General features: G+C 44.1%; 1 long non-coding RNA gene across 1 annotated transcript; it reads left to right on the forward strand.

The window, feature by feature from the left end:
• Positions 1 to 3,872: 3,872 nt before the first annotated feature.
• Positions 3,873 to 15,488, forward strand: LOC114020705. Its single transcript, XR_006283495.1, has 4 exons — positions 3,873 to 4,262; positions 6,414 to 6,601; positions 7,245 to 7,512; positions 8,501 to 15,488. It is a non-coding gene; the product is annotated as an uncharacterized LOC114020705 (long non-coding RNA).
• The last annotated feature ends 1,338 nt before the right edge of the window (positions 15,489 to 16,826 follow it).

A 16,826-nucleotide genomic window follows, 5' to 3' on the forward strand; every position in this document is an offset into this window, starting at 1 on the left:
GGCTGGAGATGTGACATGGGGTGAGGTGTGCCAGGGCTCTGAAGTGGCACTAAGCAGTTTCTCTCTCAGGTGCTTGGCTGGCTGGTTCTGGCTTACATACGTAGGATTAACTAATCACCATATGTGGGGTTGGGAAGGAATTCTCTCCCGGGTCAGATTGGCAGTGACCTTGGGGGTTTTTCACCTTCCTCTTCAGCGAGTGGGTGCAGCATTATCTGGGTGTATCTCATTTAATCGTTTCCCTGCCATTGCAGAGGCCTCAAGCAATGGTGCACCTTGGTCCTTCCTATTCTCTGCCTGTGGCAGATAGGCTACCCTTGTGGACTGTAATACTTTCATCTAATTTCAGTTGTTGGGTTTAGTGTGTGGGTGTTGGGTGGTGTTGGTGGCCTTTGTTAAACAGGAGGTCAGACTAGATGACTGAGTGTCCTTTCTGGCTTTAAACTCTATGACTCTATGTGAGAATCTCAGCTTTCTTTTTTTTTTTTTAATGAAGTTTCTAGCCCTCGTGGATGTGAGAAAAGCTTTAAAATGTGATCTGAGTATACCCTAAAATCTCAAAAACCAGGAGGCAAATAAACCCTCCAAATGTATTACTATTTTTTAAATCTCGTGATTTGTGAACACTTAGGATTGGCAATACCATATTTAGTCCAGTGCAAAGTGACTGTAAAAATCATAGAATCATAGAAATGTAGGGCTGGAAGGGAGCTCGAGAAGTCAGCAAATCCAGTCCCGTGCACTAAATCAGGATCAAGTAAACCTAGATTATCCCTGACAGGTGTTTGTCTAACCTGTTCTTAAAAACCTCCAGTAATAAGGAAAACATACCCTCCCTTGGAAGCCTGTTCCAGAGCATAACTACCCTGACAGTTAGAAAGTTTTTCCGAATATCTAACTTAAATCTCCCTTGCTGCAGATTAAGCCCATTGCTTCTTGTTGTACCTTCGTTGACATGGAGAACTATTGATCACAGTCCTCTTTATAACGGCTGTTAATATAGCTGAAGACTATTATCAGGTCCCCACTAAGTCGTCGTTTCTCAAGACTGAACATGCCCAGTTTTTTTAACCTTCCATATAGGTCATATTTTCTAAACCTTGTATCATTTTTGTTGCTGGACTCTCTCCAATGTCCCCTCATCTTTCTTGTAGTGTGGCGCCCAGAATTGGACACAGTACTCCAGCTGAGGCCTCACCAACACCAAGTAGAGCAGGACACAGTTACCTCCCATGTCTTTCAAGTAATAATCCTGTTAATACTCCTCAGAATGATATTAGCCTTTTTCACAACTGCATCACATTGGTGACTCATATAGAGTTTGTGTTTCACAATAACCCCACCCCAGATCCTTTTCAGCAGTACTACCATATAGCCAGTTATTCCTTGTTTTGTAATTGTGCATTTAATTTTCCTTCCTAAGTGTAGTACTTTGCACTTATCTTTATTGAATTTCATCTTGTTGGTTTCAGACCAATTCTTCAATTTGTAAAGGTTGTTTTGAATGCTGATCCTGTCCTCCAAAGTGTTTGCAACCCCTCCTAGCTTTGGTGTTAACAGCAAATTTTATAAGTATACTCTCCACTCTAGTCAATATTTTCATTAATGACTTGGATAATAGTGCCAGATCCAGGACTGACCCCCATAAGATCCCACTAGATATGTCCTCTTAGTTTAACAGCAAACCATTGATAGCTACTCTTTGAATATGGTCTTTCAACCAATTGTGCACCTACCTTATAGTAATTTCATCTAGACCACATTTCCCTAGATTACTTACATGAATCATAGAATCATAGACTTTAAGGTCAGAAGGGACCATTATGATCGTCTAGTCTGACCTCCTGCATAATGCAGGCCACAGAATCTCATCCACCCACTCCTGCAATAAACCTCTCACCTATGTCTGAACTATTGAAGTCCTCAAATCGTGGTTTAAAGACTTCAAGGTGCAGAGAATCCTCCAGCAAGTGACCTGTGCCCCACGCTGCAGAGGAAGGCGAAAAACCCCCAGGCCTCTGCCAATCTGCCCTGGGGGGAAATTCCTTCCCGACCCCAAATATGGCAATCAGCTAAACCCTGAGCATGTGGGCAAGACTCACCAGCCAGGCACCCAGCAAAGAATTCTCTGTAGTAACTCAGATCCCACCCATCTAACATCTCATCACAGGCCATTGGGCATATCTACCACTAGTAGTCGAAGGTTACTTAATTACCAAAATTAGGCTATCGCATCATAGCATCTCCTCCATAAACTTATCAAACTTTGTCTTGAAGCCAGATATGTTTTTGCCCCCACTGCTTCCCATGGAAGGCTGTTCCAGAACTTCACTCCTCTGATGGTTAGAAACCTTTGTCATGTGGGATTGTGTCAAGATATATCACATCTATGTTTCACCCCATCCACTAGGCCAGTAACCCTGTCTGGTTATTCCTTATAACCCTATTATGCTCTAGGTGCTTACAAATTGATTGTTTAATAATTTGTTCCAATATCTTTCCAGGTATTAAAGTTAGGCTGACTGGTCTATAATTTGCCCTGTCCTCTTTGTTCCCCTTTTTAATGATAGGTACTATGTTTGCTCTTTTCTAGTCCTCTGGAGCCTCACCTGTCCTCCTTGAGTTCTCCAAGATAATTGCTAATGGTTCCAAGATTGCAGCTAGTTCCTTAAGTGCCCTGGGATGGCTTTCACCAGGCCCTGCCAACTTGGATATATCTAACTTATCTAAATATTCTTTTACCTATTCTTTCCCTATTTTGGTTTGTGTTCTTTCCTTGTGTAGTAATTAATTGTGTTGAGTATCTGGTCACCATTATTTTTCTCCATTAACCCCTTTAGTGAAGACTGATGCAAAAATAAGCATTAAATACCTCAGCCTTCTTGATAGCATCAGTGATTAGTTCTCCTTTCCTGCTAAGTAGAGGACCTACGCTTTCCTTCATCTTTCTCTTGCTCCTAATGTATTTAAAGAGACTCTTCAAATGCTTCCATTCTGATTTGATATCATTATACACCGCTTAGCATAGGAATAAATGACTGCACAAGCTGTCAAACAGTGACAAATCAGACCTGAGTTCACAGTGAGAAGTCTGATGCTGAATATGTGCATATGAAGGCCTCTGAGATTCATACCAGCCTCTTCTATTTTTTTTCAGATTTTCTATGTGATTAATTTGTTTACATCCTGGGATAGGAGGATAAGATGGCTGCTGATGAGGTCCCTGAAGAAGACATGCTATGTGATTAAGGAGGTAAGATAAGTGGAGAAGACTTAAGGGACTTTCCATGGACCTAGGTCCTAAAGCCACATTCAGTTCTCCTCTGAGGGTGGATACAATAGGGAATAGAGGCTTTCAGAGGATCCCCAAAATATACATTTTAAAAGGCATACATCTCTTGACTCATATAGCTCCCTGATTTGTTGTGTCATCCTCCTGGTACATTAAGACATTTGCTGATGTTAAGTGTGGCATGTTATTGGGCTGATCTGGGAAGCTGGAGATTGTATCACACACTACATGGAATTTACCAGCTGACAAACTGACCCCGTACCCTTCCTCCACTAAGTAAAATAAGTAAAGGTTACTGGTTAATAAAACAGTTAAACAAAAGAACCCCAAAGGGATATTCCAAATTATTCTAATAAATTAATTTCTTCCTTTGTTCTGTCTACAGTTCCAGTGCAAAGTCTTTGTTTGTTGGGCAGCAGGTGGTGCTGCTGCATGGGAAATAAGATGTCTTATCACAGTAGCTCATGGGCAATACATGCAGCTTGCAGAATAAGATCTTGTGAGTCTGATTCATCCCTGTACTGAAGCTTTGCTTTGCGCTAAGAAGGTGAAAAAAGTGAGTTTATGTTACCTTTGTGCCTTCCCTATTCTGGAGCTAGCTCGGGGATGCTTCAACTGCAGATGCAGGTTAGGGTAGTGTGTTGGGGCAGCTGCCCCACACTAGCAGAAAAGGGGTTAAAAGCAGCCCTAGGGGAGGCTGTGCCAGAGGCAGCCAATTAGAAAGGGTCTGAAGGGAGCAGCCAATCATGGCCCGGCAGGCTCATATAAGAAGGGCTGCAGGGCATAGCAGAGGAAGTCACTCCTGGGTGCTTGAGGAGTGAGGTAGGCTGGTTGCCTTGCAGGCTGAGGGCAGCAAGCACCCTGGACATAACCGTGCTACAGGCTGAGGCCCTGAGGCTAGGGTAAAGAGGGTACTGGAGTGGCGGGGAAGTGGCCGAGGGAGATCCACAGAGGAGTCGGAGAGGATGCAGTAAGTGGCTGCTATATATAGTGTTCCTGGGCTGGGACCCGGAGTAGTGGGCGGGCCCGGGTCCCTCCCCCCGGCTCCTCACTACTGGGGAAGTGGCTAAACAGTAGACTGCGCTTGCCACGGAAGGGGGCAGAACCGAGTGTGACACATCCAGAGGGCTGTGTCCTGAAGAGGACGCCGCAGTCCTTGGGGTGACATGGGTCCAGAGCAGAGGTGATGGCGAGTGAGACACCACTTGAAGAGGATGCAGAGCTAATTCCCAGGACAACCAGCTGGAGGCGCCGCAGTTTTGAGTACGCCTCTGTCACAGGCAGTCTCACGACTGCCCTTTGCTTGCATCTGGCTTCCTGTGGAGGGAAGGGTGCTCTGGACATGCCCACACTTCTCTAGCTTCAAGGAGGCTGGGAAAAGTGCATGTTGTAGTGCTGATACGCTGGCTCTGTACCACAGGAGGAATTTCCTGGTGCCAAATCTACTGCCGTTGCAGTCCCTTCGAACTGTCATAAAGGTGCAGTAGGCCACTGATGAACTACTAGATCCTGTGAGTGACAGCAGATAACTGTTTTGTCCTATGATTTGAAGTCAACGTAGGTGAGATGTTCCATGGGACGTACCTGTAGCAATGATCAAGCACCTTCATTATATTTATGATTTTTGATTGTTTTTAGATTATTTTATTCCACACATTTATAAGGTGCCTGTTACAACTATATCTGGGTATACTTTACAACATTTATTACTTAGGATTACTTAGGATTTATAATTGTAGGTGTTAAAGCAATGTACTAATCTGGGTGTCATTATGCCCATTTGACAGATGGGGAAACTGAGGCACTGGGAGGTTAAAGTGACTTGGCCAAGGAATGAATGGCAGAGCCAGGAATAGCACAACATTATAACTATTCCCATCAATAAAATATAGGGCATGTCCTTCAGGGTCCAAACATTGATTGTCACAGGGTGGCTGGCCCTATAGAGGGCAATGGGTCTCAGCTGTGATGCAGCCAGCTGTCCTCCCCAGTTGGGGAAAATGGAGGTCATGTGACAAAATCTGGTATAGAAATGGAAGGTCTTGGAGTGGGGATGAGCGGGCTATAGAACATTAGAAGGTGCCTGTAGAGTGCAGAGAGCAAGAAGGCTCCTACAGGGGACCCTGAGACACCAGGGTTGAAAAAACTCCACCTAGGTAGGGTTGGGAATGGCCTGCCAAGGTAGGGAAGTCTCCAGCAGGAAGACCTATGAGTAGCTTGATTAAGAGTGGGGAAGGATGAATGTAAAAGCTTTTGGATTTGGACTCTGAGGACTTAATTTTGGAACCAGCCCAAGTAAGGGTGTAATTGGTATGAGAGAGCCTCTGTGAAGTTACTGAGGAGCCCTGAACAGAGGAAGACTGAGCAAAGGATGCTGTAGGACCACCCCATGCCATGAATGGGTAGTCTGGAGATGGCCACCCCATTACAGTCCTCAAGGAGACTGTTTACCCTGTGCATTCCAGCATTCATTCTTATCAGCCTGTGTCACACTGTCTGGAGTGGCTCATGAGCAAAAATACCAACCTCAGAGCAGACTGTTAAGAAGCAGGGCACAAACCCCAAACTGGTTGTGAGTTCTCTACTTAGATTTCACCAACCAAGCAACAAGTGTAAAGTCCTCAGGCACTATAAACAGCCTTAACATGGAGTCACCGACAGTCCCCTTCAGCATTCCGATCTATCTTGCCACACAGGCAACCTTGACTCTATGATAGATGGTCACTTTACACCAATGATCACAAAATATTCAGGCTACTCCCAGTCCCAAAGGGCCAGTCACCGACCCCAGGTCAATTTGCACCTTAGATTTCACGCTAAAGACAACACTTGTAGCCAATCCTGTAATAAACTAACTAAAGGTTTATTAACTAGGAAAAAGAAATGAGTTAATTACAAGGTTAAAGCAGGTAAGCATACACACACAATTGAGTTTCAGTCAGGTTTCAACAGGTAATGGAAACTTGTATAGTAATCAGACTCTGTATGTCCTTTAGGGCTAATGCAGGCAAAACAGCTGGGGACTCCTTGCATATGCTTAGAAATCCTCAGCCCCTCAGAGTTCAAGCAGCAAATGGATAAGTAGTTCTCTTTAACAGGCATTTTTATTCCCTTCCCCCAGCATTCAAGTTGTGACAGAATGAGGGCTTGGGCACATACCCTCTTCAGGACTGTGGGAGAAGCAATCAACAAAGTCTTTGTTCCACAATGGCCCATTTCGATTCAATAGTCCTTCCTGATGGGTAGGAGGAGATAACACCTTCTGTAGGAATCCAGCATTTTGCATTAGGTGACGTTTTTTCCTGTTTGGTGAGTTTTAGTTTCAAAACAAACATTTTATAGGTCTAGAACCAACACTTAAGAATTACCGTATAACGTGGGATATGGAGGTTTTAAGTTAGATTAACGCATGAAGTAATTTACAAGCATTTCATAAAGTCTAAACACTATACACATTTGATATAAGTCCAGTACATATCTTAACAATATTACGCACAGGTGAGACAGTCTGGTTTCCAGCTATTCATTTGTCATGCTCAGTGAGGCCTAAGGACTTTGGCATGAGCTGGCACCTGGTCTGCCAGAATCACAGCTTGAATAAAGAGATGTGTCTTGTATCTCCTGTGAAAGGCTGGCAGATTGAGCTATAGTGGCTATCCAGATGGAGCAATTTGCAGAGCTGCACATTATTTAAGGAGAATGCCTTGCTCCTGATGTGATCAAGTGTTTCCTGGGGCAATATTAGCTTAAACCTACTTGCTGAGCGAAAGAGACCATGGGAGGCTGAAGAAAGAGAGGCAGTCTTATAGGCCTGGTCTACACTACAAACTTAGGTCAATATAAGAAGGGCTACACCAGGGACACACAGCAGTGCTGCATGAAAATAAAGGAGCTTTGGCAAGCATACCAGAAGACAAGGGAGGCGAATAGTCATTCTGTTTGTGCCCCACAGACATGCTGCTTTTATGAGGAGCTGCTTGCGATTCTCGGCAGCGACCTCACCTCTATCTCAAAACACTCCATGGATACCTCCCAGGAGCCCCAGGCGACCTCGAGCAACAACGAGGAGGACATCATTGACGAGGAAGAAGAGGAGAATGTGAGGCAGGCAAATGGAGGATCCATACTCCCTGATATCCAAGAACAGTTTTTAACCCTGGAGCCCATCTCTTCACAGGACCAGTTGGCGGTGGAGCTTGATGCCAGGGAAGGCACTTCTGGTGAGTACACATTTCCAATCAAACTGTAGAGGCTACGTGCAATATTTTTTATGTTTAATCTGAACAAAAAAGGTGTAGTGGGTATCGGTGGCCACTCCAGCTACGCAGAGGGTGCTCTCCGAAAAAGACTGTTTATGTGCATGGGGATGGCCTGGGAATCCTCCACAGAGATCTCTAGGAAGCTTTCACGGAGGTACTCTGCAATCCTTTGCAGAAGGTTTCTGGGAAAGGCTGCCTTATTTCATCCACCACGGTAGGACACTTTCCTGTGTCACTCCAGTATTAACTGCTGGCATCATTGCAGCACACAGCATTGCAGCATAAGGACCAGGTCTATATCCAGACGCTTGCAGCATCTGCTTCCTTGCTCCCTCTGTTACCCTCAGGAGAGAGAGATCACATAGGGACACCTAGGGGAAACGGGGGAAGTTTTCAGTGCTAGCCCTTAAACCACAAACAATTCAATAAATAATCTACCCCCGTTTGGTGAAATCTGGGTCACACAACCATGCTTTCCCAAACGTGCCATGGTTGTGATTGGAAGGGATCATTGTGTATTGCAAGCATCAGTGGGGGGAGGGGGGGAAGAGGTGAGGTGGGGTGGCAGCTTCCTGTTTGTCTCCCTTCCCCCCAACCCAGTGCCGCTTTTGTTAAAAAACAAACTATTTGGGGGTCTTTACACGGGTGCCTGTCCTCAAGCGCCATCCAGGTTGCTAGGAGAAAGGGGGCTTTTCTCAAGTTCCATTCCAAGGATGTCTTCACAAAAGCAGCAGCACAAGACCTCTCGCCCATGCCTCATGGCCTTACTCACCATGACTGGAGCAGCAAACAGACTCTTGGAATAGCCAGCGGTGGTCATTACTTTGTGGCTTGCAGTGAAGTGCATTGAGGGGTGGTTTTTTTATTTAAAAAAAAAAAAAAATTAACCTTGCACCAGAAACAATGTATGTACTGTGAGTGCTACCCTTGTGCTTTGCATTCCTTGCAGCTGAAACCTTGCCCGTCAGTGCATCCTCCACACTGGGACAGAGACTTTTCCAGATTAGAAGGTGGAAAAAGAAGATTCGTGAGGACATATTCAATGAGTTAATGCATGCCTCCGAGAGTAACAAGACGGAGCTCAGAGCATGGAGGATTACACTATCCGAGAACATGGACAGGGAGGACAGGAGAGTATGCAGAGAACATGCCACGTAGAAAGAGATGCTGTGGATTATGAAGGAGCAGTCAGACATGTCGAAGTTCAAGAAAGGCAGCTGTGTGCTAGAGTCCCTTTGCAGCCTATGCTGAACCAGCTGCCATCATCGCCCAGTTCTACATCCTTCTCCCCAAACCATCCTTGTTTCTCCCCCCACAGTGTTAACCTGGGGCAAAAGGGCTGATATCTTACTTTTCTTTGCTGTCTCTGTGTGTTTGTGTGCATAATCAAACTGAACGGATTGAGGAGAAAAGGCTCTTTATTCATTCAACACAGGGTGGGTTGGTGGGGTTTGAGCTTACAGGGGAGAAAATGCAATGGAGGGGACAGTTTGGTAAGGAACAACACAGATAAGTGTCACCTTACTCTGTCTCATTGTTGAAACTGGTTTTCAAAGCCTCATGGAGATGCAGAGGCCCTCGCTGTGCTCTTCTTATTGCCCTGGTGTCTGCCTGGCAGCCAATTCTGAGCAGCCAATCTACCTCAACCCCCCACCCCACCCCAGCGGAAACTTTTCTCCCTTTGTTTCGCAGATATTATGGAGCACGCAGCAGGCAGCAATAACAATGGGGATATTGCTTTCACTGAGTTTTAACCTAGTAAGGAAACTCTGCCAGCGACCTTTTAAACATCCAAATGCACATTCCACCACCATTCTGCACTTGCTTAGCCTATGGTTGAACCGGTCCTTATTGCTGTCCCGGCTGCCTATGTATGGCTTCATGAGCCATGGGAGCAAAGGATAGGCTGGGTCTCCCAGGATCACAATTGACATTTCAATATCACCAAAAGTTATTTTGCAGTCTGGAAAGAAAGTCCCTGCTTGCAGCTTTCTAAACAGACCTGTGTTTCTAAAGATGCACACGTTGTGCACCTTTCCTGACCATCCTACATGGATGTTGGTTAAATGGCCCCTGTGATCCACCAGTGCTTGCAACACCATTGAAAAGTACCCCTTTTGATTTATGTACTCTTTGGCAAGGTGGTCTGGTGCCAAGATAGGGATATGTATTCCATCTATCGCCCCACTGCAATTAGGAAACCCCATCCTGGCAAAACCATCCACTATGTCCTGCACGTTGCCCAGAATCACTACCCTTCTTAGCAGAAGTCTGTTGATGGCCCTGCAAACTTGGATCACAACAGATCCCATAGTAGATTTACCGACTCCAAACTGATGCCCCACTGACCGGTAGCAATCTGGCATTGCAACCTCCCACAGAGGTATCACCACTCACTTCTCCACTGCCAGAGCAGCTCTCATTTTAGTATTGCTGTGCTTCAGGGCTGGGGAAAGCTCTTCACACAGTTCCTGGAAAGTGGCCTTATGCCTTCGAAAGTTCTGCAGCCACTGTTTATCATCCCATAGCTGCATAATGATGCAGTCCCACCAATCAGTGCTTGTTTCCCATGCCCAGAAACAGCACTCAACTATGTCAAGGTGATGCGTGACTGTCGCTAGCAACTGTGAATTTCTCTGCTCTGTGTCTTCCAGCTGGGCTGCTTGCGTGGCATCACATTGTTCTGCATAGCGGCTCCTGTATTGGCTATGTAAATACTACAGGATAAGGCACAAGGTGTTTGTGATGCTCACAACAACAGTGTACAGCTGAGTGGCGTCCATGCTTATGGTGCTATGGTGTCCGTGCAGATAACCCAGGCTTACGAAAAAGGCTTGGTTTGTTTGCCGTTGATTTCAGGGAGGGAGGGAGGTAAGTGCATCGTGGGACGGTAATGCCATGTTGCCATAACCACCCGCACCAATGTTTTGGTCACATAAGGCATTGTAAGCCCAACCCAAAATTCTGTGTGCACTCTGGGATAGTTACCCACAGAGCCGTGCTTCGTGCGTCAATGTAAACCCTGCTAGTGAAGATGCACTCTGCCAACACAATGAGCGTAGTGTGGACTTGCAAGCTCGACTTGCTTAAATCGAGGCTCGATGGCGACTTACATGAAGCCGACTTAATTTTGTCTTGTAGACATGGCCTGAGACAGCTACCTCAGAGCCAGCTTATATAAATGAGATTGCCACTTCCTGAGGAGTCCTTCTACCTATTCCTAGTTCCCCTCTTTCTCAGTTGTGGAGTGGTAGAGCTATAGCGACCTGTTTGCTTGGTGCCAGCAGAGGAGAGAGAGAAGGGAACAAGCTGCCATGTGGCACTTCTCAACAATTTACATGAAAAATGCACACACCTGTGGCTAGAAGATTGGAGCCTTTCCCTAGATCATATAAGGGGATATGGAGTGCTCTGATCCTACAAGATGCGGGCAGGGAATGTTTCTAAAAGGACAGTTTCAGTGGGTCCTTGTGCAATTGATTCTGCAGGGACATTTGAGGGTTCTGCACATAATCACCTGTCTCACTGTTGGTGAGGAGCTGCTGCCTGCCCCTCACCACTCGGGGGCTGGAAGAATCCTTAGCCTGATTGATCTCTCCTGTTTTTTGAGGCTATCAACCACGAGTTTGCTGTTCAGGTACACTGTCCCTTTAAGGACCTTTAAGGACCATCTGATTGTCTGTCAGTTAGCTGAGTAGAACCTGCTTCCAGGATGTGTGTGAGGCAGTAAGGATGCGCCCCATGAGCAATTCCCAAGGGACATGTCTCTGGGAAATGCGAGGCCATGAGGAACCATCTAAAATCACCCCTGAAAGGGAACCTGTGACCCTAACAGCTCCCCAGTGCCAGCTAGCACACTGTTGTCATAACATGTTACAGTCCATCTTTTGGGTAAATATAATTGGAAAACTAATAACTCACTGATCATTAATATTCTTGCATGATGTAAGTAGAGTAAACCAACAAAGGATTTTATAGATATGCTGGAAATATATGACTAAAATGTGTTTAAACCAAGCTTATCAGGGGGAGTTGATAACCAGGTTTTCTCTAGACAAAGAAAAGAGGCCAACACCTCAAACCAGGCGTGGCCAGATTCAACGGGCTATTCATTTGTATGGGTGGTTGCAGGAAGAGATCATTTGCATTGTAAAAATCACCAGCAGGGAAGAAACCAGTCTGAAATCTACATGAGACAGCATGGCCTCTACACCCAGCAGAGAAAAGCAACATTATCCGGAGATACCCGTCAGAATACATTTCGAAGGTTTATTGGACTATTTAAAAAGGGGGAGAGAACCTCTAAATTATCCTTCACCCAAGGAGACAAAGGAACAGAGCACTTTGAGCTCTGTGAAGGGTCCTGGCCAGAGAGTCTGGTCAGCCATGCTGGAAAAGAGACTTATTTCGAAATATTTCTTTGGACAAGAGACTCTAGTTTGTTAAATCAGACTTAGTCATAGAAGCGTATTTCACTTTTGTTTGCCTGTAGCCCTTTCTATCTCTATTCCTTATAACTGATAGCACTTAAGCCTACATCTTTTTGTTTAATAAACTTGGTTTACTTTTTACTGTAAACCAGTTTAGTGCTTTAATTAAAACAGCGTGTTTGCTAATCCCAGTTAAGGTAGTAAGATGTCTTTTTAAGGGAGCAGTGAACTTAATAACCTCTGTTGGCAGACCATGATAGGAGTTGTGCATTGCAGAGAGACAGTTCTGAGGAACTCAGGAGCTGGAATTCACTGATTGTTACCTGCTAGGCAAGGTTTGGTCTGGCAGAGCCCTAAAGAGTTTGCTGGCAAGGCACACAAGCTAGTGTGTCAGGGAGTTGTCATCCCGTTTAGCAACAGTAAAAGCTGCCAGATGGGGGAAGCTTGCAGAGCCGTCATGGGTTAACTGCCACAGAGATAATTGTGCGATGATTACGGCCTTTAAGAAAGTCCACACTACTCTTCTGGTACTGTGTGTGGATTGGTAATCTAATTATAGCTCAGGTTTTCCCCTCTGAGAATCTGTGAATGTAGCTTTGGCTGATTATCAGGACAGCACAAGTGTACCAGACTCTGCTTTTTGATTTTCACAGATCTAGCTGTGGTAGAAATTCTCAGAAATGTCTTAATGCTAAATACATTGAGAACCACATTTACAGATGTATTATGGTAGCTTTACACTGGTTGTGCTTGCATAAAGGGGCCACATACAGCCACCCTAACAGCCGCTCGGGGAGTCCCCTTGACATAGGCAAAGTCCCCAACATGCATGGAGACAATATAGGTAGCTTTGCACCGCCCACAACAGAATCCTGCAGGGGGGCAGAGAGAGGAAGGGGGAATGTTGGGACATGTCAGGGAGGGAGTTGGCATGGCCAGGATGTTTCTATGACCCAAATATTCCCAGCTGCCAGAGTAGCCTATAAGAGTAGTTGTGTCTGGGGCATGTGTTATGGCAGCCCAGAGGCTGTGCTAACATATACGTAGGACTAAAGCAGCCCACAGCAAGCTCCAAGGTCGGGGAGGGGCAGAGCTATCATTTTGCCTCTGCTTTGGTTCCTGCACCAAGTTAATTGAGGTGCAGGGATGAATTCCCATGACCAGGGCCACATATGGTGCCTATTCTTGCACATTTTTTTCCCTGCAGCATGAAGAATTATTGGCATCTGTACACTGACCGTGATCCCTTACTCATTTTGTCACGTGAAATAACTAATGATCAGCAGGGGAACTGGGGAGGAATGGCATTATTTAAAGTTCACTCATGTTTACTCACATACCTGTTGCCTAGATGATCATCTTTTGGAATAAATACAAATTATATTTTAGCCTTTCACTTCTCATATGAACAAAGAAACAAGTCTCTACAGCAACCTGGGTAACATAAGAACATGAAAATACATCCCACACCACTTAATTAAATCATCATCCCTGCACCTCAAGCATTGCAGTTGTGTCTGAGATATTGATGGCCAAAGGGAAATTTTGAACAATTGAGGGTCATTGTCAGGCTTTGGGAACAGAGATGAGCCACGATCCAATGTGGTTTACATCTAAGTCACAGAGAGATGAAAACTTGGAACTTCATTATGCAAGAGTCTGAACAGCCTCAATTCCCATTGACATCGTTTAGCTGAGGATACTTAGCCCGTTTCAGGAGATGCTCAGCACTTCTCAGGATTCAAGCCCTTTGTTATGAATGTCACTGATTACATGTACAAATCCATTTTGGAGACGTGAAGAGCTAACAATTTGCCAAACAATTACATCAAGCCAGCTCCCTATTGGAGCCAAATCTGTTCATGTTCATGTATAGAACCTCTCAGAGCGCTGTCCTCTAGGGTAACGGGAAGCTTGAAGGGGCGAGGTGCCAGTTTGAGCCAGGTCTTCTGGCAGGGGGTCAGTTAGACGGCATTCTAGGCAAATGTTTGAGGTTCACAGTTCTGAGGCAGATCCTACATGTGCTATTGTGAGTTGGATCAGTGACTTTTAACTGATCTTATCAATTTCTGTTTCCTATGTGGAAAGTATTTGAGTCATATATTTCGAGCTCTGCTTCCAGCAGTACCTTGGTTTCACTATTTATAGGCACTCTTGAAATCATGTGCACTATAATAAGCTCCTTATAGGGTCTGTATTTCACATTTGATGAGTATTTTTGCAATTTCATGGTAGTTTTTTTGAAGCGTGGCCCATACTGTGCACAATAGTCTCCAATAGTTTCCAACAGTCTATTTGTGCTTTGACATTTTTTCTGTTCATATTCATGTAACTACTCATAACCAAAACTCTTCCCACTTTTTTTTTTTTCAGTCTGTGGGTAGTTCTACTGTGTTTTAGTCAGTGCTTTGGAAGCATAAATCACTGGGTGATCCCAATCCATTTGAGTTTGTGTTGACTGAGATTTTAGTCTCTTTATTAAGCTCATAATATTACAGTAGGGCGCTTTGATGACTACTACTACTTTAATTCTTCAAAATGTTCCTTTTGCCACTCTTCCCAGTTCCATTTTGTCCTGTTCTCAAGCAGTATTCTGAGAGGAGAATTTAATTGTGGCAAATTAGGGATGAATTTTTTAAATATATTCACATACCTTTGAATCTCTGTAAAGCCTCCTTTTTAGGAATCTATTTGTACAGTTGCCTCCATGTTTCTTTGATATGGTCAAACTCCTTTATTACTGAATATGTATCCTAGATATCTGATCTCATTCAGCCTGCTTAGGCATTTGTTCTTGTTCAATTTCAGGTTGTTTTCTTTGGCATTCTGCAGAACATTACTCAGTCTCTCATTGTGGTGTTGTCATTTCCATTGCAATTAAGTAGATTATCAATATTACTTCTACCTCATCCAGATCCTCAAAGATCTGGGACATAATGCTTTGGTTCACTTCAGATTCTGAGTCAGTCCTGAAGGGGAATGGCTTCATATATCTACCCAAGGAGGAGTTGAAATTTCAAATATTTGACTGTTTGTATGGAGTTAGACCTGCCAAACCCTTGGCTTTCATCTAAATTGAAAATACTCTGGCATTTTGAAGTCTAGACATGACCAACTCAAATGTTTTCAGAGGTAACACAAGTTTAAATGCAGAAGTTACTGTCAGGCAGTAAAATATTTAAGCAGGGCCTGTCTCAGAGTTCTGTTAGAGCTTATGGTGTCTCAATTGAGATGATATTTTAGTGCCTCTTATGTGGTTCAGAGTAGGAATGTGTGTATCTGTGAGACAGTGGTCTAGTGATTAAAGTCTGAACTCCTGGGTTCTAGGTCCAGCTCTGCAACTGACATGCTGTATTGCCTCTGATATGATACTTAATTCTTCAGTGCCTCGGTTTCCTCATCTGTAAAATGAAGATATTAATACTTTTCTATGTCACATGGTGTGAATTGCAGTGTTGTTGTAGCTTTGTGGAGCTCAGAAACTTGTCTCTTTCATCAACAGAAGTTGGTCCAATAAAAGCTATTTACCTCTCCCACCTTGTCTCTCTCACATTGTTGTGAAGGCTAATTGTTTGCAAAGCACTTTGAGATCCTGGAATGAATGTTGCTATGCAGAAGTATAATAATTATTATTGACTTGGTGCCCACTATTTTGTTTTATGTGTCTGTCTGTGTCTGTTCCTTAGGCCAAACCTAACTGAAAGTTGAAGTTAAAGAATGCATGGCTCAGTTGCAGTTCACCAAGTGACCCTATCCCTGTATATAATTTCACCAAACCATGTGGAGTGAAGCAGTTCTGCTGGGCCAGCTTTTATCTACTCCATTACTCAGTTCCTTTGCCATTTTTGCAAAAATGGCAATGTGGTGTCATCCTTTTTAATCTGCTCCTATGGTGACTGTGATGCCTGTACCAGGGAGTGGTTTCCTTGTAAAGCAAAGGAAGGAAAAGGACTGATGGCATGAGAAGAAATTTGTTTTTAACAACTTGGGAAAATAATTTGAAAAAATACATAATATTTCTTTAAAATTGGGTTTATGAAGGTGTTGAAAGATAGTCCAGCCTCTTGTTATACAATCTTTGCACATAATTAAGTGTAAATGATGAGAACATGATTCCAACCATAATCTTAAAAAAGAATGCAGACCAGGGAAATCCTCACCTTCTCCAGCCTTTTAAATACAGTTATTCTCTTTGTTCACTTTCATCAGTGTGCTCTGTGAATGGTCTGCATATATTAAACAAGTGCGGGTTTAAGCATAGTGGTGTAGTGCAATGAGTGTAGGTAGGTCATTTGGTTCAGTGCGGGAATAGGGGAACAGTAGGATAAATTCTGCTTTCCGTTGGCATCAGTATAAATCTGGACTAACTCTACTGAAGTCATTGGAGTTATTTCAAATTTATATTGGCATAAATGTGAGCAAAATTTGGCCCAGCACATCTCATTTTCGGAGTGAACAGAGTTGGCACTGTGTGATCTCTTTAATAAAGGAGATATTGCTGGTTCTTGCCAAGCATGTCTTTGGAACTCTCTCTGTGTAACAAATCCAAGTTTAAAATGTTGTTGTTACCTTTCTTCCCTGAGAGAAGCTTTTTTACCCTGCACTAAGTGTAACCTGTTCTGATGAAGGGCAGAGAAGCCAGACTCATGCCACCTTCACATGAGTATGTGATTGATTACCTGAAAAGTTCTGCACTAGTTGTACTGTATGGAGAGTTTCTCTTGCTGGCTGAAAGACTGTTAGAGGTCAGAGAGTCCTATAAACTGTTCAGAACTTTGCTGGGTGGAAGGGAGGGGTAAGCGTCACTACTTTTGGAAAGAGCTTGCTAAGCACATTCTGAAAGGA

Source organism: Chelonia mydas, chromosome 8 (assembly GCF_015237465.2).
Source record: "Chelonia mydas isolate rCheMyd1 chromosome 8, rCheMyd1.pri.v2, whole genome shotgun sequence".
Classification (NCBI taxonomy): Eukaryota; Metazoa; Chordata; order Testudines; family Cheloniidae; genus Chelonia; species Chelonia mydas.